Genomic DNA, 26727 nt, shown 5'->3' on the forward strand with positions numbered 1-26727 from the left:
CTGCTGAAAGCATATTGCACAGATAATCTCAGCACACATTGTGCAGGTAAAGGCAGCATTAGATAAAACAACTGGTTTCTCCTCCGCTGATTTTTAACAGGTAACTGATGGTTGAACACACGATTTGACAACTCGACTCGCAGATCAAGCATCACTGACAAAGGCAACACAACTGCCCCCCAACACCAGGTGTCTTTCACTTGTTTGTCCCAAATTTTCAGCCACTGGGACAACAAGAATTGAGGTTCCACTGAGATTTGAACTCAGATCACTGGATTCAAAGTCCAGAGTGCTCACCATTACACCATGGAACCCACCACACAAAAATCTTTGAAACAGTTCTCAAAAACAAAAAAATCATCTCCAACATTGCACTTTGGCTCGGCCTTTTCTCATATTTCATGTCAGTTTCCCTTCTTTGCACTCAGCTAATTATCGACGCAGAGCAATTCACACAGATGCCGTCGAGTAGCTGTTTCTGTTTCACACTGTTCATCACAGCTTGTACCTCAGACTTGCAAGGTAAAAAGTGCGTTGGCATTGCAATGCATAAATGTAAAATGCTTGGCATGAAAAGAAAACGCAACGTTTTGTCGAGTGCGAAGGTTCACCAGACTGATTCGCGTGATGGCAGGACCGACATATGAGGAGAGACTGGATCGACTGTGCCTTTATTCACTGGAGTTTAGAAGAATGAGAGGGGATCTCATAGACACATATAAAATTTTGATGGGACTGGACAGGTTAGATGCAGGAAGAATGTTCCCAATATTGGGGAAGTCCAGAACCATGGAACACAGTCTCGGAATAATGGGTAAGCCACTTAGGACCGAGATGAGGAGAACCTTCTTCACTCAGAAATTTATTAACCTGTGCAATTCACTACTGCAGAGAGTTTTTGATAACAGTTCATTGGATATATTCAAGAGGGAGTTAGATGTGGCCCTGACGGCTAAAGGGATCAAGAGGTATGGAGACAAAGCAGGAATTGGGTACTGAGGTGAATGATCAGCCATGATCTTATTGTGTGATGGTGCAGGCTCGAAGGGCTGAATGGCCTACTCCTGCAAGTATTTTCTATGTTTCGATGTTTCTATGAAGTGCCTGCATTTCAAAAAGCGTTGCTTTTATTCATCCTGCGGAATGCATATTGCACAGATAATCTCAGCACACATTCTGCAGGCAAAGGCAGCATTCGACGACAAACTGATTTCTCCTCCGCTGATTTGTAAAAGGTAACTGATTGTTGAGCAGACGATTTGACAACTCGACTTGTGGATAAAGCATCAATGACAAAGGCAACAAAACTTCCCTCCAGCACCATGTATCTTTCATTTGTTTGTCCCTAAATTTCAGTAGTTGGGACAACAAGCATTCAGGTTCTACTGAGATTTGAACTCAGCTAATTGGATTTAAAGTCCAGAGTGCTCACCATTACACTATGGAACCAACTACAGCAAAATCTTTGAAACATTTCTCAAAAACAGCGAAATCATCTCCAACATTACACTTTGGTTCGTCCTTTTTTTATCTCTCGTGGCAGTGCCTGCATTTCAAAAAGCGTTATTTTTGTTCATCTTGCTGAATGCATATTGCACAGATAATCTCAGCACACATTGTGCAGGTAAAGGCAGTATTTTAGACAATAAGCTGATTTCTCCTCCGCTGATTTGTAACAGGTAACTGATGGTTAGTAACATAGAAACATAGAACAAAACAGGTGCAGGAGTAGGCCATTCGGCCCTTTGAGCCTTCCCCGCCATTCTATAAGATCATGGCTGATCTTTCCTTCAGTACCCCTATCCTGCTTTCTCTCCATACCCCTTGATCCCCTTAACCGTAAGAGCCATATCTAACTCCCTCTTGAATATATCCAATGAACTGGCATCAACAACTCTCTGCGGCAGGAAATTCCACAGGTTAAGAACTCTCTGAGTGAAGAAGTTTCTCCTCATCTTGGTCCTAAATGGCCTACCCCTTATCCTAAGACTATAACCCCTGGTTCTGGACTTCCCCAACATCGGAACATTTTCCTGTATCTAACCTGTCCAGTCCCGTCAGAATCTTATATGTTTCGATGAAATCCCCTCTCTTCCTTCTAAACTCCAGTGAATGAACACACGATTTGGCAACGAGACTTGTCGATCAAGCATCAATGACAAAGGCAACAAAACTGCCCACCAATTGTCTTTCATCTGTTTGTCCCAAATTTTCAGCAGCTGGGACAACAAGCATTCAGGTTCCCCCAAGATTTGATCTCAGATCGCTGAATTCAGAGTCCTTACCATTACACCATGGAACCAACAACGAAAAAATTATTTGAAACATTTCTCAAAAACAATAAAATCATCTCCAACATTACACTTTGGCTCAGCCTTTTCTCTTCCATAGCGTTCCCCTCTTTACGTTCTGCTAATTATCGATGCAGACCAATTCACACAGATGCCGTCGAGGCTTTGGGTTCTCAAGTGCCTGTTTTTGTTTCACACTGTTCATCACAGCTTGTACTTCAGTCTTGCCAGGTAAAAAGTGCATTGGCATTGCAATGCATTAATGTAAATACTTGGCATGAAAAGAAAATTAAAATTTGTTCGCGTACAAAACATGCAGTGCCTGCATTTCAAAAAGCGTTGCTTTTATTCATCCTGCTGAAAGCATATTGCACAGATAATCTCAGCACACATTGTGCAGGTAAAGGCAGCATGAGATAAAAAACTGGTTTATCCTCCGCTGATTTGTAACAGGTAACTGATGGTTGAACACACGATTTGACAACTAGACTTGCAGATCAAGTATCACTGACAAAGGCAACAAAACTGCCCACCAACACCAGGTGACTTTCACTTGTTTGTCCCAATTTTTCAGCAGCTGGGACAGCAAGAATTGAGGGTCCACCACAATGTGAACTCAGATCACTGCTTTACTGAGTCCAGAATGCTCACCATTACACCATGGAACCAATCATGCCAAAGTTTTTGAAACATAGAAACATCGAAACATAGAAACATAGAAAATAGGTGCAGGAGTAGGATTGCAAAAATTCGTTGGACAACCCCCCAGGGTGTGGACTCATTGGAAAGGAAATTTAATTTGGAACAATCAACCAGAAAGTTTGGGATCTTAAAGTGCACATGGAAGAAACTACGAGTTTTAATCAAATTTTGGATTTTACAAGGCAGATTGGTTCTGTGTGGAAAGGGCTGAGAACTGAAGGATCGTTCAAAGAAAGCAGTTTGGGTATTCAAGCTGTCTGGGATATTGAAGCTGAACAAATTGTCTGGGGAATTGTGTAAACTCGAAAACCCATCTCCCTGGGGGACATTAACAGAGCAACAATCAACCCAGAGATAGCCAGCCATCACTCTGAGCAGGAAACCCATCCAGCGTATACATAATGACAATGGCCCATCCAGCCCGCATGGAAAACCCAGGCCTAGGCAGACATTGCAAATACCAAAAATCTAATTTTCCCGATCAATTAACAAATTCAAAAGTTCGACACATCCGAGACAGGTTACCATTAATGGGCCCGCCAAAATATAACAAAGAGATATCAAGCACGCCAAAATTAAAACAAAGAATCGGGGCTCATTTGTCACGCAGATTAGAACGGCTCCCAAAATATAACTGGGTCCCTGTTTTTTAACAAAAGAAGGAGAACGGGAAGGAGGGAAAAAGGAGAGAGAACGCTGCAGCAGTTTGTAACAAGCCTTCCAGAGAGCTTGCTACACAGCCTCCTATACAGCTCTTCTGAGCTCCGACATCTTCAGCCTCGACGACACTCCTGGACCACACTGCCCTGCTAGCGAAGGAGAAGGAAGAACATCATCACAGCAGAGAAAGCAGTTCCCAGTAACTTCGGACATCATCATCGTGGCAGCAACTGACCACAGCCAATGTGGTAACATCGAAAACACCGCAATCGACAAATTCTAAGAACAAAAGTCCTCAAGAAGAAACCGAAGCTTCGAAAGTTTCCCCTCTACAATCTGTTCCTGGATACCAACAGGTGAAACATTACCCAAAAGAACTTTAAAACCTACTGCTGACGGAAGAAAGTGGGTACTCACCCCATAAATCCAATACGCACTCTACCGCATCAGCGGACACCACCCAACTGAAGACGACGCAGTAAGAAGTCTTCCACGATGTTCGGGGTACGGCAAGCAGAACTTACAGAGTCCAGCGAACCTCGAAACTGCAAACCACCGCCAACTGACAACAAGAGGATTGGTGAGCATAATCCCAGTTTGCCATCGAGTTTCACCGAGTCAGAGTTAGGCATTGGGAGTTGGGAGGTGTATTATTTTTCTGTAACCCCTTTAAAGTGTGATAAGTGTTTTTTTATTCTAGTAATTGCAAGCTCGACATTTTACGTTCTTGCTCTGAATAAAATTGAGGTTCTTTGCACCAAAACCAGTTGTTTCTTGCAATTTGTCACATTCGCAAATAAATCCAAAGTCTAGAACCCAGATAGTGCGAGCGATTCAAACCGCTCAGAAGGTCAGAGGTGAACCTCACCCCACACACCACGCCCGACAGAATGGCGACCACGGCAGGACTTTGGTGTAAAGGATGTGATGCAGAGATTGCAGTTTGGGAGGAAAGAACAAAAATGGAAGAGAGGATTTCCTCCGATGTGTACAAGAAAGTGAATGTCACTAAGGAATGGGTGCTTGGTCTGTTGCGTGCTGAGCGTTCAGGAGACGCTGCGGCCCAGTGGACAGCCAGCAAGTACCATAAGGAATCAGTAGAAAAGGCAATTTGGTTGTCCTGACGACAGCAACAGGTCCAACCCCTAGATAAGAACATCGAGTTACTGCGGGCAGAACGATGTGAATGTGCAGAAACATCACATGACAGGGCTATGGCAGAAGAAAGGTGTGGGGGGAACTCCGTAAACTAAAGCATGGAAAGACACAGCGAATGGAAAGGTTCAAAAACAGCCAGGACTGTTTTCAGTGTCAGGTTACCGAGGCGAAGAATAATGAAAAGATACTTTGGGAGGAAAACACTCGCCTCACCCTTCAAGTAAAAGAGCTGGAGGATAAGTTAAGAGACGTACAGCAGCTTATAAAGTAGCCAGCACTATTGGGTTTGAGTCAGGAGACCACGGTCCCTGCCAGCAACAAACAAAAGTTTAAACCTTGCTCTGTGCAAGGCAAAAGGCAAGGTATTCCTAATAAACCCGGGTATGGCCCGGGTAAACCTGGAAGAGAAGGAGGAAACTGTTCAACCACCACCTGTGGTACCGGTGACTATACCGGTTCGGCAGCAGGAGTGTGAACGAGTTGTGGGGCGGACAGAGATAGCGGACCATCACCACCGGTGGCACCGAGTTTCAGCTTGGCTTGGCAGCAGGGAGGAGGGGTAGGCGAGCCAGAACAGGAAGGGCCAGAACCAGGGCCAATGTGCCCGGTCCGGCAACAAATGTTTGGCCCGCCCACCGGTGCTGGGGGTCTGGGGCCCCTGGAAAGTCAGTTTGTGGTTCCCCACACGACCCAACAGCTCAGGGCTATGATAATTCACCTGGGAAAGCTCACCCAAAAGGGGGACACCTCGGTCCACTTTATGGAAGTGGAACAGGCAGGGGATATTAACAGGTGTGATGATGCTGAGATAGCAAATATGCACCTCCTCTCTCTGGACGGCAAGCTGTACCAGTCCCTCTCTGCCGAGAGCAAAAGGGGGCAAAGGACATGTGCCGCTGTCCAGGAAGATATTCTAGAAACCATGGACTGTAATGATGGGAATCCCAACAGTGCAGCTCACAGGGAAAACCCGACAGGTTTTCGCAGACAGGCTGTGGCCTGTGTACCAGAGCGTCTGTGGAGGGGACCTCGACCGGAATCATCTAAGCCGGGATGAGAGAGCCCACTGGCTCCGAAGCCTGATGGCAAACAATTTACCACGTATAAGGACAAAGGCTGAGGCCTGGTTTGACCCGAGAAATCCCCAGGCCACCGAACAGGGAGTGGTCAGGGAACTGACCCAAGCCTACTGGAACGGGAGGGAGATGGAAGAGCACCCACCCAAGGGAAGGGTCCTCGAAATCAGACCTAGTCAGGACAAGAGGGAATGGTGCCACGACGGGGGCAACCCCTCCGGTACAAAACGTACCTGTTTTGGGTGCGGAAAGTGTGGGCACTGGAGAAAGGATTGTAGAAACCATGGAAGAGTAGCGCAGGGAAGAGTTCTCCTGCCCCTGCCCAAAAGACCGAGACCGAGAAGCCAGCCCCTCCCCACACGTTTGATACCTTTCTGACTGAGCTGCGAACAATGCTGGATGGCTCTGGGAGGGTAGCCACCGCCACCGGTACCGAAATCCCATCTGCCCCATCCCAGCCAAAACAGTGACTAGAACAGACACAGCCTGTTCCCCTGTGTTCCCTCGAGTACGATGCGTGGGGGAGACCGACCGTTCAGATGGAGGTGGAAAAGGTTAAAGGGACTGACTTGCTGGATACCGGTGCATCAAGCACCCTTGTCTATGTCAATAACCCCGCCGCCTCACCTCTGTCTAACGGGGTCCCCTAGAGCTTGGTGGGTTTCACAGGCACCGAGCAGGTTGGCTCATTCTCCGTTCCGCTCTCTGTTCATTTAGGAACACTCCACACCAAGTGGACTTGTGTCCTGATGAAGTGGGAACAGGAAGGGAGAGGAATCCTGGGGGCTGACTTTATTCTAGGCCAGGGATCCTAGTTGATTTAAGAAACGACTGTCTTTGGGGGTCAGTCTGTACGGGACAGGAGAGTGAGGTAATGGTTATCCCAGAAAAACGGGGAAAGGGGACAGTGTGCACCATGAAGCCAAAGGAGTGTTACGACCGTGAATCACTGGTCAGTAACACTCCGATGGAGTACTAAGAGTATGTAAGGGCAAACCTTGCAGCTTTTGCCACTCACAAACACGACTGTGGGAGGATAAACGTGGTCGAGGTTATCATAGATGGTGACCCTATGACCCGACCGTAGAAACAGTATAACTTCCCCAGGGAGGCGGAGGCAGACATGGAAACAGCCTTGGGTTCTTTAGTGAAACAGGGGTATTGAGTCCAATAGCTACCCATGTGAACTCTCCGTTTTGGCCGGTTAAGAAACGGGACAACACCTGGAGAGCCACGGTGGACTATCGAGTACTCAACCGTAACATCCCCGCCTGTGCACCCACGGTTGCTGCTGTCGCCGACCTCATTGGACGTATCCCAGCCTCCGCGACCACCTTCACAGTGCTGGACATTTCCAATGGGTTTGGTCCATACCTTTAAGAAGTGGAGATCAGTACAAATTTGCTTTTACCTTTAAAGGACAGCAATACACTTGGAACTGTCTCCCTCAGGGCTTCCACAACAGCCCCAGTATTTTCCATCAATGTATGGCCAACTGTTTAAAGACCTTCAGCAGACCCCAGCAGCTGGTACAGTATGTGGACGACCTGCTCCTATTCACCGATGAGGGGAGGAGCATGGTCCACTGCTGGCTGAACTGCTGGAGCTGCTGAAAGAAGGAGGTTTTAAAGTGAATCCCACAAAGGCACAGATCGGTCTGAAGGAAGTAAAATTCCTGGGACTGGCTGTGCGCGCTGGGGAAAGGGCCATTGACAAAGCTACAAGGGAAGCAGTGCAGAAGTTACCAGCCCCCAACACAGTAACAGAAGCAAGATCTTTTCTCGGGCTAACCGGGTACAGCAGTAATCTCATTGAGAATTATGCAGCCACAGCAGCCCCTCTGCTCCGACTCCGACACAAGGCAGTGGAGTGGGAATGGGACGAAGGCTGAGAAGCAGCATTTATCCAACTCAAAAAAGACCTGCAGACCGCACCAGCTCTAGGGGCTATTGATGGGGGTAAAGAGTTTTTCCTGGAGGTAGCAGCCAGTGAAGGGACAGCCTGAGTGCAGTACTGCTCCAAGAGTGGCATGGCCGGCTGAGACCAGTGGTCTACTCCTCCAGGATACTCACGGATGTGGAGAAGGGACACTGCAACTGTGAGCGGCATCTCCGAGCCACTCACTGGGCTGTGAAAAGTTCACTGATCTTCACAGGGGGGTCCCCTATCACAATCCTTACCCACCATACGCCCACCCAAATGCTCCTGGAAGGTCGGATCAAGGACGGGACAGAGAGCAGTGCCTGCATTGCTCGCTGGACCCTACTCCTCTCCCAGATGGATCTGAGGGTACAGGGTCTCTGCGAGACAAGACTCGCAGCCAACATGATCTATCCAGGGACTGCCCACCGGTGTACGGTAAGAAATTAACATAGGTTTTCGGGCTGGGTTACACCGCAGAGGCCGAGAGATCTTTGTGGACGGTTCAAGCACGGATCTGCGGGTGAACGACTCAAAGGCTGCGGAGTTTATGACCCAGAGGCAGGCATTGCCCTGGCAATTAAACTCCCCAGTATGATGAGTGCCAAGCACGCTGAAGTGTCTGCGGTGGTATAAGTAGTCACACACCCCGAAGAATTCCCCAGCCCACACACGATTTTCTCGGACAGTATGTTCGCATGCAATTCGTGTCTGCAGTACTCGGCTATCTGGTCCCGTCGCGGATACACATCCCCAAACGGGAGACCCCTGGCAATTAAGCCCCGACTGGAAAAGATCATGACAGCCGTGGAGGAGGAATGGAAGATCTATATACATAAAGTGAAGGCACATTCCACCACTGAACCCCGCAGCGAGGGAAACCAGCAGGCTGACATGTTGGCCAAGCAAGGTGTGCGCACGGGCAAGCTCTGGCATCCGTACAACCCAGGCCCCATTGCAGCAGTCAGGGGCAGGATTGGGATGACAGGGAGGGCAGGGGTAGCATTGTCCCCGGACCTAAAAACGGTTCAGATCCAAGACCCCGTTCCCAAAACTGTCCTGAACACGCTAGAAAAAGGGAAAAGGGTAGACGGCCCGTACAGAAGGAATGCTGTTCAGGGGGGAGCAATGGGTAGTACCCCAACAACAGCGGAGAGAATTCCTCCTGCTGGCCCACAAGGGTCCAGGAGCAGGACACCCTGGACCTGAGACCACTTGGCAACAGGTGGAACAGGCAGGGTGCTGTCCGGGATTCAGGGAAGGCGTCCGCGAGTTCTGTGCCAGCTGTCTAGTGTGCGCTGCCAACAACCCCGACCTCCAGAAAAGGAAGGTGTCTATGGGACATATCAGGAGGGTAGAGGGATCCTGGCAGTCGATCCAGGTCGATTACATTGGGCCCCTATCCACTGCCCAGGGAGGTTACAAGTACTGTCTCGTGTTGTTGGATGTATTCACCAAATGGATGGAAGCCTTCCCATGCCGAACAGCCACTGCTCTGGGAACAGCCAGCATCCTGGTCAGGGAGGTGTTCTCCCGATGGGGACTACCACAGTACGTGAAGTCCGACTAGGGGAGCCACTTCACCAGGCAGGTGGTGCAGGAGATCCTTAAGGTGCTCAGCATTAAAGGTAAATGGCATGTCGCCCACAACCCGCAGTCATCAGGGCCTGTGGAGCGTTTCAACCGCAACATCAAAGAAAGGCTGCGAAAAGAGACAGGGGACTCACCCAAGCGGTGGGTAGAGGTCCGACCACTGGTCCTCATAGGGATCCGGGCCAGCCAGTCAAAGATCACGGGGTACTCCCCGTATGAGCTCATGACCGGCAGAGCCAGATGAACCCCCACCCATGTATTAGCCCCGGTACTCACGGAAGGTCAGCTTAGGGAAGCGAGCTGGGACAGCTTTGTCAGGAACCTGTTTGAACACATTAAACAGATTCACTGGCAGGCTGCTGACAATATGGGAAAAGAGCATCGGAGCAACTGACTGCTGCTAGAGCCCCACAAACACCACGAATGGGAGATCGGGGACCAGGTTATGGTCAGCAACTACGCTCGAGTCGGGGTTTATGAGGCACTGTACATGGGGCCGTACCACATTGTTGACAAGGCAAGCCCCATGGTCTGTGCCGTGAAAATGCCTCGCCGGACAAAGTGGTTCCACATAAACCAGTGCAAACTTTTCAAACCCGGGACAGCAGCGAAACGTAACGGACAGCCAGGAACAGAGAACCGTGCTAAAGGCATGGACCCTCAGCCAGCAGCCCCCGACTGTGGAAATCCCACAGGGGACGTGGCAGACCCACAGACTGTACCCAGAGGGGCGATGGACTGAGTTACTGGAGGAGCTATCCCCCCAATCATTTGGGACTTGGACGCACCCGCAGGGGTCAAAACCCTGAGAAGGACTCTCCGCACACCACGGCCTCAGGCACCGTGGTCACCAGCGCCACAATTTAGGTGGTTCTGCCCCGGGAGAGGGACCTGCCGTGAAAGGGTACCTTTGATCAGGGACCAGCCTGCGAGTAGGGACACCCAGCCATTAGCCTCGGGCGACGAGGGACCCCCAGAAGAGATAGTGGTGGACCAGCCACTAATTGGGGGTCCCCAGCCCACGGCCCTCAACCAGGCAGAACCCCCAGGGGACAAAATGAACCAGGCAGCCACCCCCAAAGGAGCGGTGTGCTGTATCACCGGAGGGGACATTACCCCAATAGTGTGGGACTCAGACCCACCTCCGGTCAGGACACTCCAGGTCCTGCGGTACTGTCCGACCTACTACCGGCCCCGCTGGAAACACAGAGGCCAGGGAAGAAAAGAGAAGGACAGGAATTAACCTGGCCACCCGGAGATGGGTGGCAGATATACATAAATAATACGATATGTGTTAAGGTATGTTTGGTAAGAATCTAGCGTAGTGTAGATTATGCATGTAATGATTTCAGGGCACCACAACTGAAAAGAAACCACACGTATGGAAGGTGTGAAACGAGTAGAATAGGATAAGGATGTTTATATGAATATAGAAGTTAAGAGTTTCAGCCGACAGCCGGTGACTAAATAGTGACATATGTTTTGGGGAAAGGAAAATAACCCACCTTGTCGGTAGTAAAAGAGGCACTACAAGAAGATTAACAACATGAACAGAGTCCTGTTCCTGCTCGCCCTGATAAGGATGAGCAGCGACAGCTGAGGAGACGTGGAAGAATCCTCGATTTATGGTCTCAGGAGAGAGAGCACCGATCGTGACTGCAGCGGGTGACACCCCGGTTGTGGAAGAGCTCGCCGTGTACGCCCACGAGGGAAGGTGGCCAGGGTGGATGGGGTCTCATCCACCCACTACTCCAGCCAGGAAGGGTTTACCTCTGGGGAGGCCTCCGTTCCATGCCCCAGGATACGGGTCGTTGCTGCGTGGGTCAGTGTCACGGAGGGAAAACGTGTCTGTTTGAAAGACACAGACACATTACACTGTGACAGACACACACAGTGGCGGGAGTCGAGAGAGGCAGCGGCCTATAAAAGGCTCAGCAGTCCGGGGAGCGTCGAGAGAGGCTGGAGTCGAGAGAGGCAGCGGCCTATAAAAGGCTCAGCAGTCCGGGGAGCGTCGAGAGAGGCGGGAGTCGAGAGAGGCAGCGGCCTATAAAAGGTTCAGCAGTCCGGGGAGCGTCGAGAGAGGCGGGAGTCGAGAGAGGCAGCGGCCTATAAAAGGCTCAGCAGTCCGGGGAGCGTCGAGAGAGGCGGGAGTCGAGAGAGGCAGCGGCCTATAAAAGGCTGAGCAGTCCGGGGAGCATCGAGAGAGGTGGGAGTCGAGAGAGGCAGCGGCCTGTAAAAGGCTCAGCAGTCCGGGGAGCGTCGAGAGAGGCGAGAGTCGAGAGAGGCGTACTTGTGCAGCTCCAGCTGAGAGAAGTCAGAAAAGAAGTAGAAAGAAATCAAAAGGTGACGTCATAGCCAACGTGGTCAGTGATTGGCTGCTGATTGGTGAGTAGTTTTTCTTTTTCTTTATTAGTCAGTAACTTTTAACATTGTTGTCGGCAATTTAAGTGTATCTAAGGGTTAAGTCATGGCAGGACAGCTCGGTCACGTGATATGCTCCTCCTGTAACATGTGGGAACACGGGGATAACACCAGTGTCCCTGACGACTACATGTGCGGGAAGTGTGTCCACCTCCGGCTACTGACGGTCCGCGTTGCGGAGTTGGAGCTGAAGGTGGATTCACTCTGGAGCATCCACGATGCTGAGAATGACGTGAGTATCACGTGTAGCGAGTTGGTCTTACCGCAGGAGAAGGGTCCACAGCCAGCGAGCGAATGGAAGACCAGCAGGAAGAGTAGTGCAAGGCAGGTAGTGCAGGGGTCCCCTGTGGTCATCCCACTGCAAAACAGATACACTGCTTTGAGTGCTGTTGAGGGGGATGACTCATCAGGAGCGGGCAGCAGCAGCCAAGTTCATGGCACCGTGGCTGGCTGTGTTGCACAGGAGGACAGGAAAAAGAGTGGCCGAGCGATAGTGATAGGGGATTCAATTGTAAGGGGAATAGATAGGCGTTTCTGCGGCCGCAACCGAGACTCCAGGATGGTATGTTGCCTCCCTGGTGCAAGGGTCAAGGATGTCTCGGAGCGGGTGCAGGACATTCTAAAAAGGGAGGGAGAATAGCCAGTTGTCGTGGTGCACGTTGGTACAAATGACATAGGTAAAAAAAGGGATGAGGTCCTACGAAATGACTTTCAGGAGCTAGGAGCTAAATTAAAAAGTAGGACCTCAAAAGTAGTAATCTCGGGATTGCTACCAGTGCCACGTGCTAGTCAGAGTAGGAATCGCAGGATAGCTCAGATGAATACGTGCTTGAGCAATGGTGCAGCAGGGAGGGATTCAAATTCCTGGGGCATTGGAACCGGTTCTGGGGGAGGTGGGACCAGTACAATCCGGACGGTCTGCACCTGGGCAGAATCAGAACCAATGTCCTCGGGGGAGTGTTTGCTAGTGCTGTTGGTGAGGAGTTAAACTAATATGGCAGGGGGATGGGAACCAATGCAGGGAGATAGAGGGAAACAAAAAGGAGGCAAAAACAAAAGACAGAAAGGAGATGAGGAAAAGTGGAGGGCAGAGAAACCCAAGGCAAAGAACAAAAAGGGCCATTGCACAGAAAATTCTAAAGGACAGAGGGTGTTAAAAAAACAAGCCTAAAGGATTTGTGTCTTAATGCAAGGAGTATCCGCAATAAGGTGGATGAATTAACTGTGCAAATAGATGTTAACAAATATGATGTGATTGGGATTACGGAGACGTGGCTCCAGGATGATCAGGGCTGGGAACTCAACATCCAAGGGTATTCAACATTCAGGAAGATTAGAATAAAAGGAAAAGGAGGTGGGGTAGCATTGCTGGTTGAGGAGGAGATTAAGGCAATAGTTAGGAAGGACATTAGCTTGGATGATGTGGAATCTATATGGGTAGAGCTGCAGAAAACCAAAGGGCAAAAAACGTTAGTGGGAGTTGTGTACAGACCTCCAAACTGTAGTAGTGATGTTGGGGAGGGCATCAAACAGGAAATTAGGGGTGCGTGCAATAAAGGTGCAGCAGTTATAATGGGTGACTTTAATATGCACATAAATTGGGCTAACCAAACTGGAAGCAATACGGTGGAGGAGGATTTTCTGGCGTGCATAAGGGATGGTTTTTTAGACCAATATGTCGAGGAACCAACTAGGGGGGAGGCCATCTTGGACTGGGTGTTATGTAATGAGAGAGGTTTAATTAGCAATCTCGTTGTGCGTGGCCCCTTGGGGAAGAGTGACCATAATATGGTGGAATTCTGCATTGGGATGGAGAATGAAACAGTTAATTCAGAGACCATGGTCCAGAACTGAAAGAAGGCTAACTTTGAAGGTATGAGGCGTGAATTGGCTGGGATGGATTGGCGAATGATACTTAAGGGGTTGACTGTGGATGGGCAATGGCAGACATTTAGAGACCGCATGCATGAACTACAACAAATGTACATTCCTGTCGGGCATAAAAATAAAAAAGGGAAGGTGGCTCAACCGTGGCTATCAAGGGAAATCAGGGATAGTATTAAAGCCAAGGAAGTGGCATACAAATTGGCCAGAAATAGCAGCGAACCTGGGGACTGGGAGAAATTTAGAACTCAGCAGAGGAGGACAAAGGGTTTGATTAGGGCAGGGAAAATGGACTATGAGAAGAAGCTTGCAGGGAACATTAAGACGGATTGCAAAAGTTTCTATAGATATGTAAAGAGAAAAAGGTTAGTAAAGACAAACGTAGGTCCCCTGCAGTCCGAATCAGGGGAAGTCATAACTGGTGACAGAGAAATGGCGGACCAATTGAACAAGTACTTTGGTTCGGTATTCACGAAGGAGGACACGAACAACCTCCCGGTTATAAAAGGGGTCATGGGGTCTAGTAAGGAGGAGGAACTGAGCGAAATCCTTATTAGCCGGGAAATTGTGTTGGGGAAATTGATGGGATTGAAGGCCGATAAATCCCCAGGGCCCGATGGACTGCATCCCAAAGTACTTAAGGAGGTGGCCATGGAAATAGTCGATGCGTTGACAGTCATTTTCCAACATTCCATTGACGCTGGATCAGTTCCTATGAGTGGAGGGTAGCCAATGTAACCCCACTTTTTAAAAAAGGAGGGAGAGAGAAAACAGGGAATTATAGACCGGTCAGACTGACATCGGCCGTGGGTAAAATGATGGAATCAATTATTAAGGATGTCATAGCAGTGCATTTGGAAAGCGGTGACATGATAGGTCCAAGTCAGCATGGATTAGTGAAAGGGAAATCATGCTTGACAAATCTTCTGGAATTTTTTGAGGATGTTTCCAGTAGAGTGGATAAGGGAGAACCAGTTGATGTGGTATATTTGGACTTTCAGAAGGCGTTCGACAAGGTCCCACACAAGAGATTGATGTGCAAAGTTAGAGCACATGGGATTGGGGATAGTGTACTGACATGGATTGAGAACTGGTTGTCAGACACGAAGCAAAGAGTAGGAGTAAATGGGTACTTTTCAGAATGGCAGGCAGTGACTAGTGGGGTACCGCAAGGTTCTGTGCTGGGGCCCCAGCTGTTTACACTGTACATTAATGATTTAGATGAGGGGATTAAATGTAGTATCTCCAAATTTGCGGATGACACTAAGTTGGGTGGCAGTGTGAGCTGCGAGGAGGATGCTGTGAGGCTGCAGAGCGACTTGGATAGGTTAGGTGAGTGGGCAAATGCATGGCAGATGAAGTATAATGTGGATAAATGTGAGGTTATCCACTTTGGTGGTAAAAACAGAGAGACAGACTATTATCTGAATGGTGACAGATTAGGAAAAGGGGAGGTGCAAAGAGACCTGGGTGTCATGGTACATCAGTCATTGAAGGTTGGCATGCAGGTGCAGCAGCCGGTTAAGAAAGCAAATGGCATGTTGGCCTTCATAGCAAGGGGATTTGAGTACAGGGGCAGGGAGGTGTTGCTTCAGTTGTACAGGGCATTGGTGAGGCCACACCTGGAGTATTGTGTACAGTTTTGGTCTCCTAACCTGAGGAAGGACATTCTTGCTATTGAGGGAGTGCAGCGAAGGTTCACCAGACTAATTCCAGGGATGGCGGGACTGACCTATCAAGAAAGACTGGATCAACTGGGCTTGTATTCACTGGAGTTCAGAAGAATGAGAGGGGACCTCACAGAAACATTTAAAATTCTGACGGGGTTAGACAGGTTAGATGCAGGAAGAATGTTCGCAATGTTGGGGAAGTCCAGAACCAGAGGTCACAGTCTAAGGATAAGGGGTAAGCCATTTAGGACCGAGATGCGGAGGAACTTCTTCACCCAGAGAGTGGTGAACCTGTGGAATTCTCTACCACAGAAAGTTGTTGAGGCCAATTCACTAAATATATTCAAAAAGGAGTTAGATGAGGTCCTTACTACTAGGGGGATCAAGGGGTATGGCGAGAAAGCAGGAATGGGGTACTGAAGTTGAATGTTCAGCCATGAACTCATTGAATGGCGGTGCAGGCTAGAAGGGCCGAATGGCCTACTCCTGCACCTATTTTCTATGTTTCTATGTTTCTATGTAAAGGAAAGATTCCCCTGGGTAGATGGTGCTGGCTCAGGAAGCTGAGCAAGGATGTGGGGGATCAGCACTCTGACTGGGAAAGACTCGGGAATGACACGTACCGTACCATCACGGGGACACGGGGAGGAGTGAAGGTGTGTTAGAACAAGTGGTGGGAGTCTGAACAGGGAATTTACGTCTGCATGTGGTGGTCAGAGGAGATCTGTCCTGCAGGCATATCAATCGCCTTTGCCAGGCAATGGCAAGATGAGGGGAAAGGGATGGGGTGGGATTCCAGCCTACACGTGTGTGTGGTCCCACACTCCCCACTCCCAATTAACACCACCGAACTTATAGCACGCATTAAGAAACCCCTGCCCACGACCCCGCCAGTGAGAACAATAATAGAAAGGTGTCCGACCACCACCAAGTGACTCGGGAACGGATTAGTATTGGTACCAACCGAAAAGGTGTTATACCAGGGGCTACATTATGCAGTAGCTTCAGTTATTTTAAACTTTACCGAGGTGCATATACCTGACTGGTGTCCGAAGGAAACAGAGCAGCTATACGAGGCCCTACTCAGAGAAATGTTCAAGAACTTTTATGAGTTAGAATTTGAGAATGTAAACAAAACAGATATATACATCCTATACGCTCGGGACAACATGGGCACGGGAAGACCTAGAAGGGGCACCTTGAACGACATTTTAACTGCATATCAAGCAGGATCCTCTATGATAAATAGCCTGGACGATATAGAACTACACATGCAGATAAATGGTCTAAAGAACCAACTGAGAAACATCATGAAAGAAGAAAACACAGGAGAAGGCTCAGAGCTACACGAGGACCAGGCTATGATGATCCATTGACAGGAAATCGTGGCTGAGCTGGAAAAACATGCACAGACAGGGAATGCACTCTTGCGGGAGGATAGGAATGCTTCTGACCAGGTTGCACAGAACGAGGTGTGTGTGTTGTACGGGGCATGGTTGTTGGGCGAGGGCCGCAACAACCTGGAGGATTTAAAACAAGGTTTAGTCCCCTACTGGATCAGTAACAAGCACCTTGCAGCCCTCCACCCGTACAGTAACTCACTAAGCCCGTGCCAGCTCGGCCTAGCTTCTGAAACTTACCCTGTCCCAGTCGATCGCGATGTTCTAATCACACCATCATGGGGATAGTACTAAGGATGTCGGTCATGGGTGGGACAGCCCTTCCCACACTGTATACAGGGTGGAGAACATTGGAGTCATTCAAGGAGGTGCACATGTTCATTTCACAGCAATCCCACCCTTTGTCATAAAGTGGGAACACGCTGTGATGGGTACTGACCTCTCCGTGTGCACACATAATACTGTGTCCCCAGCACTTGAACACCTATTCTAAACCACAGTGTGGGTTTAAAGCTGCTGGTGCACAGTCTATCAACTGTACCATGGAGGTAATGGCACAAAACCATGTCCCTCCACAGGGAGCATACATCGGGGTTGGGACATATTGTGTCACCACCAGTACGCCCCACTACCAACATGGACACTTCTGGTGTCCGGTCAGTGACAGCAGTTTTTGCTTTAAACCCGAGGCAGAAGTTCAAGTGTCCCAGGAACGGATTGTCCCCATTCCTGAACCCTCCACTGTTCACCTCACTGTGAGAGAAAACATCACAAACCAGCAGGAATATGTTGTACATTTGGCGATGAAATTCCCCCACTATCCGAACAACTTACTGCTCTGCTAGCAGCTGTAGTAATCTCACAAAAACATTTCGATTCTCGAGAACAGAAAACAATTGAGATAGGGAGAAAGATTCTAAAGATCACAATTCCACCTTGGTGGGACATTTTCAGAAATATAGAAGTTCCTGCTGGGATCAGAATAGCTTCCCACTTTTTGGTTGTCTGTCAACTCGCGATTATTCTTTACTTATGGTATCTCACTTGTTGAGTGAAACGCAGAGGCCGTCAGGTCAGGCACCAAAGGTATTGTACGCTCCCTGGCCAAACTTGGGGATCGCACAGGGAGGAGCAACACCATACTACCATGAACTCATCCTTTTTTGGCGTGGAAGCAAGTCATCCTCGTTTCGAGGGACCGCCGATGATGATGATGATGATGGATGCATTAACGTCCCGACAGCTCATTGACTGCAGGAGTGGGACCATGTCGCGCTTCAGAAGACATGTCAAAAAGACAAAGTCACTGATTCCGTCTCATGTGCTCCTCCAATCAGGAATAGCAACAAACTAAAAATGCTTAATAATGGTTACACCTTATTTCCAAATAAACTACATAGTTGGCTTTTTGGTCTAGAGGTATGATTCTCGCTTCGGGGTTGTTATTTGAAATATGCGAGAGGTCCCGGGTTCAAATCCCGGACGAGCCCTCATTTTGCCGCGAATTTTGAATTTGCATCGAACTTTTGCAAAGAAGGACTTGCATTTCTGCAGCGTCTGTCAGGAACTCATGATGCCCCAAAGTGCTTTACAGTCGTTGAGTTGCCTTTGAAATGTTGTCACGTGAGGAAAGATGTGCCCAAGTCACCTCAACTCTTTGTGAAGAAGATCATAGAATCATAGAAGTTTACAGCACGGAAGGAGGCCATTTCAGCCCATCGTGTCCGCGTCGGCCAACAAGAGGCTATCCAGCCTCATCCCACTTTCCAGCTCTAGGTCCATAACCCTGCAGGTTACGGCACTTCAGGTACACATCCAAGCACTTTTAAAATGTGGTGAGTGTTTCTGCCTCTACCACCCTTTCAGGCAGTGTGTTCCAGACCCGCACAACCCTCTGCGTGAAGAAATTTCCCCTCTAAACTTTTTTCCAATTACTTTAAAGTTATGCCTCCTTGTTGATGACGCCTCTGCTAATGGAAATAGGCCCTTTCTATCCACTATATCTAGGCCCCTCATAATTTTATACACCTCAATGAAGTCTCCCCTCAGGATCTGTTCCATGGAAAACAAATCCAGCCTATCTAATCTGTCCTCATGGCTAAGATTCTCCACTCCCGGCAACAGACTCGTAAATTTCCTCTGTATCCTCTTCAGTGCAATCATGTCCTTCCTGTAATATGGCGACCAGACCTGCACGCTGTACTCCAGCAGTGGCCAAACCTGCCCCACCGACCACATCTCTTGTATTCTATTCCTCGGATAATAAAGGCAAGCATTCCATATTCCTTCTTAACCACCTTATCGACCTGGCCTGCTACTTTCAGGGATCTGTGGACATGCACTGCCTGGATTCTGGGGAGGACCCAGCAGATTGGAAAACTGCAAATGTAATGCCCCTATTTAAAAAAGGAGCAAGACAAAAAGCAGGAAACTATAGACCAGTTCGCCTAATGTCTGTGGTTGGGAAAATGTTGGCGTCCATTATTAAAAAAGCAGTAGCAGGATATAGAAACATAGAAACGTAGAAAATAGGTGCAGGAGAAGGCCATTCAGCCCTTCGAGCTTGCACCACCATTCAATAAGATCATGGCTGATCATTCAGCTCAGTACCCCTTTCCTGCTTTCTATCCATACCTCTTGATCCCTTTAGCCTTCAGGGCCACATCTAACTCCCTCTTGAATATATCTAACGAACTGGCATCAACAACTCTCTGTGGCAAAGAATTCCACAGGTTAACAACTCTCTGAGTGAAGCAGTTTCTCCACATCTCGGTCGTAAATGGCTTCCCCCTTATCCCTTAGACTCTGACACCTGGTTCTGGACTTCCCCAAACATCGGGAACATTCTTCCTCCCTCTAACCTGCTCAGTACCGTCAGAATTTTATATGTTTCTATGACATCCCCTCTCATTCTTCTAAACTCCAGTGAATGCAGGCCCAGTCGATCCAGTCTCTCCTCATATGTCAGTCCTGCCATCCCGTGAATAAGTCTGGTGAACCTTCGCCGCACCCCCTCAATAGCAAGAACATCCTTCCTCAGATTAGGAGACCAAAACTGATACACAATATTCCAGGTGACGCCTCACCAAGGCCCTTTAAATCTGCAGTAAGACCTCCCTGCTCCAATACTCAAATTCCCCAGCTATGAAGGCCAACATGCCATGTGTCTTCTTCACCGCCTGCTGTACCTGCATGCCAACTTTCAATGATTGATGTACCATGACACCCAGGTCACGTTGCACCTCCCCTTTTCCTAATCTGTCACCATTCAGATAATATTCTGCCTTCACGTTTTTGCCACCAAAGTGGATAACCTCACATTTATCTACACTATACTGCATCTGCCATGTATTTGCCCACTTACCGAACCTGTGCAAGTCACCCTACAGCCTATTAGCATCCTCCTCACAGCTCACACCGCCACCCAGCTTAGAGTCACCTGCAAACTTGGAGATATTACAATCAATTCCTTTGATTCCATCTAAATCATTGATGTATATTGTAAATAGCTGGGGTCCCAACACTGAGTCCAGTGGCATCCCACTCGTCACTGCCTGCGATACTGAGAAGGACCCATTTATCCCTGCTCCCTGCTACCTGTCTGCCAACCAGTTCTCTACCCACGTCAATACATTACCCCCAATACCATATGCTTTAATTTTGCAATCTAATCTCTTGTGTGGGACCTTGTCAAAAGCCTTTTGAATGTTCAAACACATTACATCCACTGGTTTTCGCTTGTCCAATCTGCTAGTTGCATCCTAAAAAAATTCTCGAAGATTTGTCAAGCATGATTTCCCTTTCATAAATCCTTGCTGACTTGGACAGATCTTGTCACTGCTTTCCAAATGTGCTGCTATTTCATCTTTAATAATTGATTCCTGCATTTTACCCACTACTGATGTCAGGCTAATCGGTCTATAATTATACATTTTCTCTCTCCCTCCTTTTTTAAAAAGTGTTGTTACATTAGTTCCCCTCCAGTCCATAGGAACTGATCCAGAGTCGATAGACTGTTGGAAAATGATCACCAATGCATCCACTATTTCTAGGGCTACTTCCTTAAATACTCTGGGATGCAGACTATCAGGCCCTGTGGATTTATTGGCCTTCAATCCCATCAATTTGCCCAACACAATTTCCTGACTAATAAAGATTTCCTTCAGTTCCTACTTCTCGCTAGACCCTCGGTTTCCAAGTATTTCCGGAAGGTTATATGTAACTTCCTTCGTGAAAACAGAACTAAAGTATTTGTTCAATTGGTCTGCCATTTCTTTGTTCCCCATTATAAATTCACCTGATTCTGACTGCAAGTGACCTAAGTTTGTCTTCACTAATCTTTTTCTCCTCACATATCTACAGAAGCTTTTTCAGTCAGTTTTTATGTTCCCTGCAAGCTTCCTCTTATACTCTATTTTTCCGCTCCTAATTAAACCCTTTGTCCTCCTCGACTGAATTCTAAATTTCTCCCAGTCCTCAGGTTTGCTGCTTTTTCTGGCCAATTTATATGCCTCTCCTTGGAATTAACACTATCCCTAATTTCCCTTCTTAGCCACGGTTGAGCCACATTCCCCGTTTCAGTTTTTTCTCCAGACAGGGATGTACAATTGTTGAAGTTCATCCATATGATATTTAAATGTTTGCCATTGCCTATCCACCATCAACCCTTTAAGTCTCATTTGCCAGTCTATTCTAGCCAATTCACATCTCATACTATTGAAGTTACCTTTCCTCAAGTTCAGGATTCTCGTCTCTGAATTAACTGTGCCACTCTCCATCTTAATAAAGAATTGTACCATATTGTGGTCACTCTTCCGCAAGAGGCCTCGCACAACAAGATTGCTATTAGTCCTTTCTCATTCCACATCACCGAGTCTTGGATAGCCAGCCCTCTAGTTGGTTCCTCGACATATTGGTCAAGAAAACCATCCCTAATACACTCCAGGTAATCCTCCTCCACTGTATTTAGAAACATAGAAACATAGAAAATTGGTGCAGGAGTAGGCCATTCGGACCTTCTAGCCTGCACCACCATTCAATGAGTTCATGGCTGAACATGCACCTTCAGTACCCCATTCCTGCTTTCTCACCATACCCCTTGATTCCCCTAGTAGTAAGGAATACATCTAATTCCTTTTTGAATACATTTGGTGAATTGGCCTCAACAACGTTCTGTGGTAGAGAATTCCACAGGTTCCCCACTCTCTGGGTGAAGAAATTCCTCCTCATCTCGGTCATAAATGGCTTATCCCTTATCCTTAGACTGTGTCCCCTGGTTCTGGACTTCCCTAACATTAGGAACATTCTTCCTGCATCTAACCTGTCTAACCCCATCAGTATTTTAAACGTTTCTATGAGGTCCCCTCTCATTCTTCTGAACTCCTGTGAATACAAGCCCAGTTGATCCAGTCTTTCTTGATAGGTCAGTCCCGCCATCCCGGGAATCAGTCTGGTGAACCTTCGCTGCACTCCCTCAATAGCGAGAATGTCCTTCCTCAGGTTAGGAGACCAGAATTGTACACAATACTCCAGGTGTGGCCTCACCAGGGCCCTGTACAACTGTAGCAACACCTCCCTGCCCCTGTACTCAAATCCCCTCGCTATGAAGGCCAACATGCCATTTGCTTTCTTAACCGCCTGCTGTACCTGCATTTCAACCTTCAATGAATGATGTACCATGACACCCAGGTCTCGTTGCACCTCCCCTTTTCCTAATCTGTCACCATTCAGATAATAGTCTGTCTCTCTGTTTTTACCACCAAAGTGGATAACCTCACATTTATCCATATTATACTTCTCCTGCCATGCATTTGCCCACTCACCTAACCTATCCAAGTCGCTCTGCAGCCTCATAGCATCCTCCCCGCAGCTCACACTGCCACCCAACTTCGTGTCATCCGCAAATTTGGAGATACTACATTTAATCCCCTCGTCTAAATCATTAATATACAGTGTAAACAGCTGGGGCCCCAGCACAGAACCTTGCGGTACCCCACTAGTCACTGCCTGCCATTCTGAAAAGTCCCCATTTACTCCTACTCTTTGCTTCCTGTCTGACAACCAGTTCTCAATTCATGTCAGCACACTACCCCCATTCCCATGTGCTTTAACTTTGCACATTAATCTCTTGTGTGGGACCTTGTCGAAAGCATTCTGAAAGTCCAAATATACCACATCAATTGGTTCTCCCTTGTCCACTCTACTGGAAACATCCTCAAAAAATTCCAGAAGATTTGTCAAGCATGATTTCCCTTTCACAAATCCATGCTGACTTGGACCTATCATATCACCTCTTTCCAAATGCACTGCTATGACATCCTTAATATTTGATTCCATCATTTTACCCACTTCCGATGTCAGGCTGACCGGTCTATAATTCCCTGTTATCTTTGCCTCTTTTTTTAAAAAGTGGGGTTGCATTGGCTACCCTCCACTCCATAGGAACTGATCCAGCGTCAATGGAATATTGGAAAATGACTGTTAATGCATCCACTATTTCCAAGGCCACCTCCTTAAGTACTCTGGGATGCAGTCCATCAGGCCCTGGGGATTTATCGGCCTTCAATCCCATCAATTTCCCCAACACAATTTCCCGGCTAATAAGGATTTCCCTCAGTTCCTCCTCCTTACTCGACCCCCCGACCCCTTTTATAACCGGGAGGTTGTTCGTGTCCTCCTTCGTGAATAGCGAACCAAAGTACTTGTTCAATTGGTCCGCCATTTCTTTGTTCCCAGTTATGACTTCCCCTGATTCGGACTGCAGGGGACCTACGTTTGTCTTTACTAACCTTTTTCTCTTTACATATCTATAGAAACTTTTGCAATCCGTCTTAATGTTCCCTGCAAGCTTCTTCTCGTACTCCATTCTCCCTGCCCTAATCAAACCCTTTGTCCTCCTCTGCTGAGTTCTAAATATCTCCCAGTCCCCAGGTTCGCTGCTATTTCTGGCCAATTTGTATGCCACTTCCTTGGCTTTAATACTATCCCTGATTTCCCTTGATAGCCACGGTTGAGCCACCTTCCCTTTTTTATTTTTACGCCAGACAGGCATGTACAATTGTTGTAGTTCATGCATGCGGTCTCTAAATGTCTGCCATTGCCCATCCACAGTCAACCCCTTCAGTATCATTCGCCAATCTATCCGAGCCAATTCACGCCTCATACCTTCAAAGTTACCCTTCTTTATGTTCTGGACCATTGTCTCTGAATTAACTGTTTCATTCTCAATCCTAATGCAGAATTCCACCATATTATGGTCACTCTTCCCCAAGGGGTCTCGCACAACGAGATTGCTAATTAATCCTCTCTCATTGCACAACACCCAGTCTAAGATGGCCTCCCCCCGAGTTGGTTCCTCGACATATTGGTCTAAAAAACCATCCCTTATGTACTCCAGGAAATCCTCCTCCACCGTATTGCTTCCAGTTTGGTTAACCCAATCTATGTGCATATTAAAGTCACCCATTATAACTGCTGCACCTTTATTGCACGCACGCCTAATTTCATGTTTGATTCCCTCACCAACATCACTACTACTGTTTGGAGGTCTGCACACAACTCCCACTAACGTTTGTTGCCCTTTGGTATTCTGCAGACTCTGTCCATATAGATTCCACATCATCCAAGCTAATGTCCTTCCAAACTATTGCCTTAATTTCCTCCTTAACCAGCAATGCTGCCCCACCTCCTTTTCCTTTTATTCTATCCTTCCTGAATGTTGAATACCCCTGGATGTTGAGTTCCCAGCCCTGATCATACTGGAGCCACGTCTCCGTAATCCCAATCACATCATATATGTTAACATCTATTTGCACAGTTAATTCATCCACCTTATTGCGGATACTCCTTGCATTAAGACACAAAACCTTCAGTCTTGTTTTTTTAACACCCTTTGTCCTTTTAGAATTTTGCTGTACAGTGGCCCTTTTTGTTCTTTGCCTTGGGTTTCTCTGCCCTCCACTTTTCCTCATCTCCGTTCTGTCTTTTACTGTTGCCTCCTTTTTGTTTCCCTCTGTCTCCCTGCATTGGTTCCCATCCCCCTGCCATATTAGTTTAAATCCTCCCCAACAGCACTAGCAAACACTCGCCCGAGGACATTGGTTCTGGTCCTGCCCAGGTGCAGACCGTCCGGTTTGTACTGGTCCCACCTCCCCCAGAAACGGTTCCAATGTCCCAGGAATTTGAATCCCTCCCTGCTGCACCACTGCTCAAGCCACGTATTTATCTGTGCTATCCTGTGATTCCTACTCTGACTATCCCGTGGCACTGTTAGCAATCCCGAGATTACTACTTTTGTGGTCCTACTATTTAATTTAGCGCCTAGCTCCTTAAATTCGTTTTGTAGGACCTCATCCCTTTTTTTACCTATGTCGTTGGTACCAATGTGCACCACGACAACTGGCTGATCTCCCTCCCTTTTTAGAATGTCCTGCACCCGCTCCGAGACATCCTTGACCCTTGCACCAGGGAGGCAACATACCATCCTGGAGTCTCGGTTGCGGCCGCAGAAACGCCTATCTATTCCCCTCACCATCGAATCCCCTATCACTATCGCTCTCCCACTCTTTTTCCTGCCCTCCTGTGCAACAGAGCCAGCCACGGTGCCATGAACTTGGCTGCTGCTGCCTTCCCCTGATGAGTCATCCCCCTCAACATTACCCAAAGCTGTGTATCTGTTTTGCAGGGGGATGACCACAGGGGACTCCTGCACTACCTTCCTTGCACTACTCTTCCTGCTGGTCTTCCATTCCCTAGCTGGCTATGGACCCTTCTCCTGCGGTAAGACCAACTCGCTACACGTGATACTCATGTCATTCTCAGCATCATGGCTGCTCCAGAGTGAATCCACCCTCAGCTCCAATTCCGCAAAGCGGACCGTCAGGAGCTTGAGGTGGATACACTTTCTGCAGATATAGTCGTCAGGGACACTGGAGACGTCCCTGATTTCCCACATGGTACAGGAGGAGCATAACACCCGACCGAGCTCTCCTGCCATGACTTAACCCTTAGATACACTTATATTGGCAACAACAATGTTAAAAGTTACTCACTGATATAGAAGAGAAAAAAGAAAAGAGAAAAACTACTCACCAATCATTACCCTCTTGGCTGTGACGTCACCTTTTGATTTCTTTCTACTTCTTTTTTGCCTTCTCTCCCCGCTGCAGCTGCACAGGTACGCCTCTCGGACTGCCGCCGCCTCTCGCTGCCGCTGGATCTTTATAGGTCTCACCAGCCATGCACTCCCGCCTCTCGCTGCCGCTGGGCCATATATAGGCCTCACCAACCACGCACTCCAGCCTCTCGCTTTGGTTAGCCCAATGTCTATGCAGATTAAAGTTATCCATGATAACTGCTGTACCTTTACGCATCCGTAATTTGTAGTTTGATACTGTCCCCAAACTCACTACTAATGTTTAGTTGTCTGTGCACAACTCCCATGAGTGTTTTCTGCCCTGTGGTATTCCGCAGCTCTATCCATACAGATTCCACACCATCCAAGCTAATGTCCTTCCTTACGATTGCGTTAATTTCCTCTTTAACCAGCAACGTTACCCGACCTCCCTTTCCTTTCTGTCTATCCTTCTTGAATGTTGAATACCTCTGGATGTTGAGTTCCCAGCCTTGGTGACCCTGGAGCCATGTCTCTGTAATACCAATTGTATCATATTTGTTAATTGCTGTTGATGCAGTTAATTCGTCCACCTTATTACGAATACACCTCGCATTGAGGCACAGAGCCATCAGGTTTGTCTTTTTAACATACTTTCACCTGTTAGGTGCTGCAGCTGGATACACTTCCTGCACATGTAGTCATCAGGAACACTGGAAGCGCCCCTGTCTTCCCACATAGCACAGGAGGAGCATGACACGTGTCCGAGCTCTCCTGCCATGACTTAACCATTAGATTACTTAATTTGGAAACATGCCAAAGATTTCTTGCTGCTAAGGA

The 26727-nt window shown here is 47.9% G+C and overlaps 1 non-coding gene across 1 annotated transcript; it reads right to left on the bottom strand.

Moving 5' to 3' along the window:
- Positions 1 to 242: 242 nt before the first annotated feature.
- trnaq-uug (transfer RNA glutamine (anticodon UUG)) lies at positions 243 to 314 on the bottom strand. Its single transcript has one exon. It is a non-coding gene; the product is annotated as a tRNA-Gln (tRNA).
- Between the last annotated feature and the right edge of the window lie 26413 nt (positions 315 to 26727).

Source organism: Pristiophorus japonicus, unplaced genomic scaffold, assembly GCF_044704955.1.
Source record: "Pristiophorus japonicus isolate sPriJap1 unplaced genomic scaffold, sPriJap1.hap1 HAP1_SCAFFOLD_219, whole genome shotgun sequence".
Taxonomy (NCBI): domain Eukaryota; kingdom Metazoa; phylum Chordata; class Chondrichthyes; family Pristiophoridae; genus Pristiophorus; species Pristiophorus japonicus.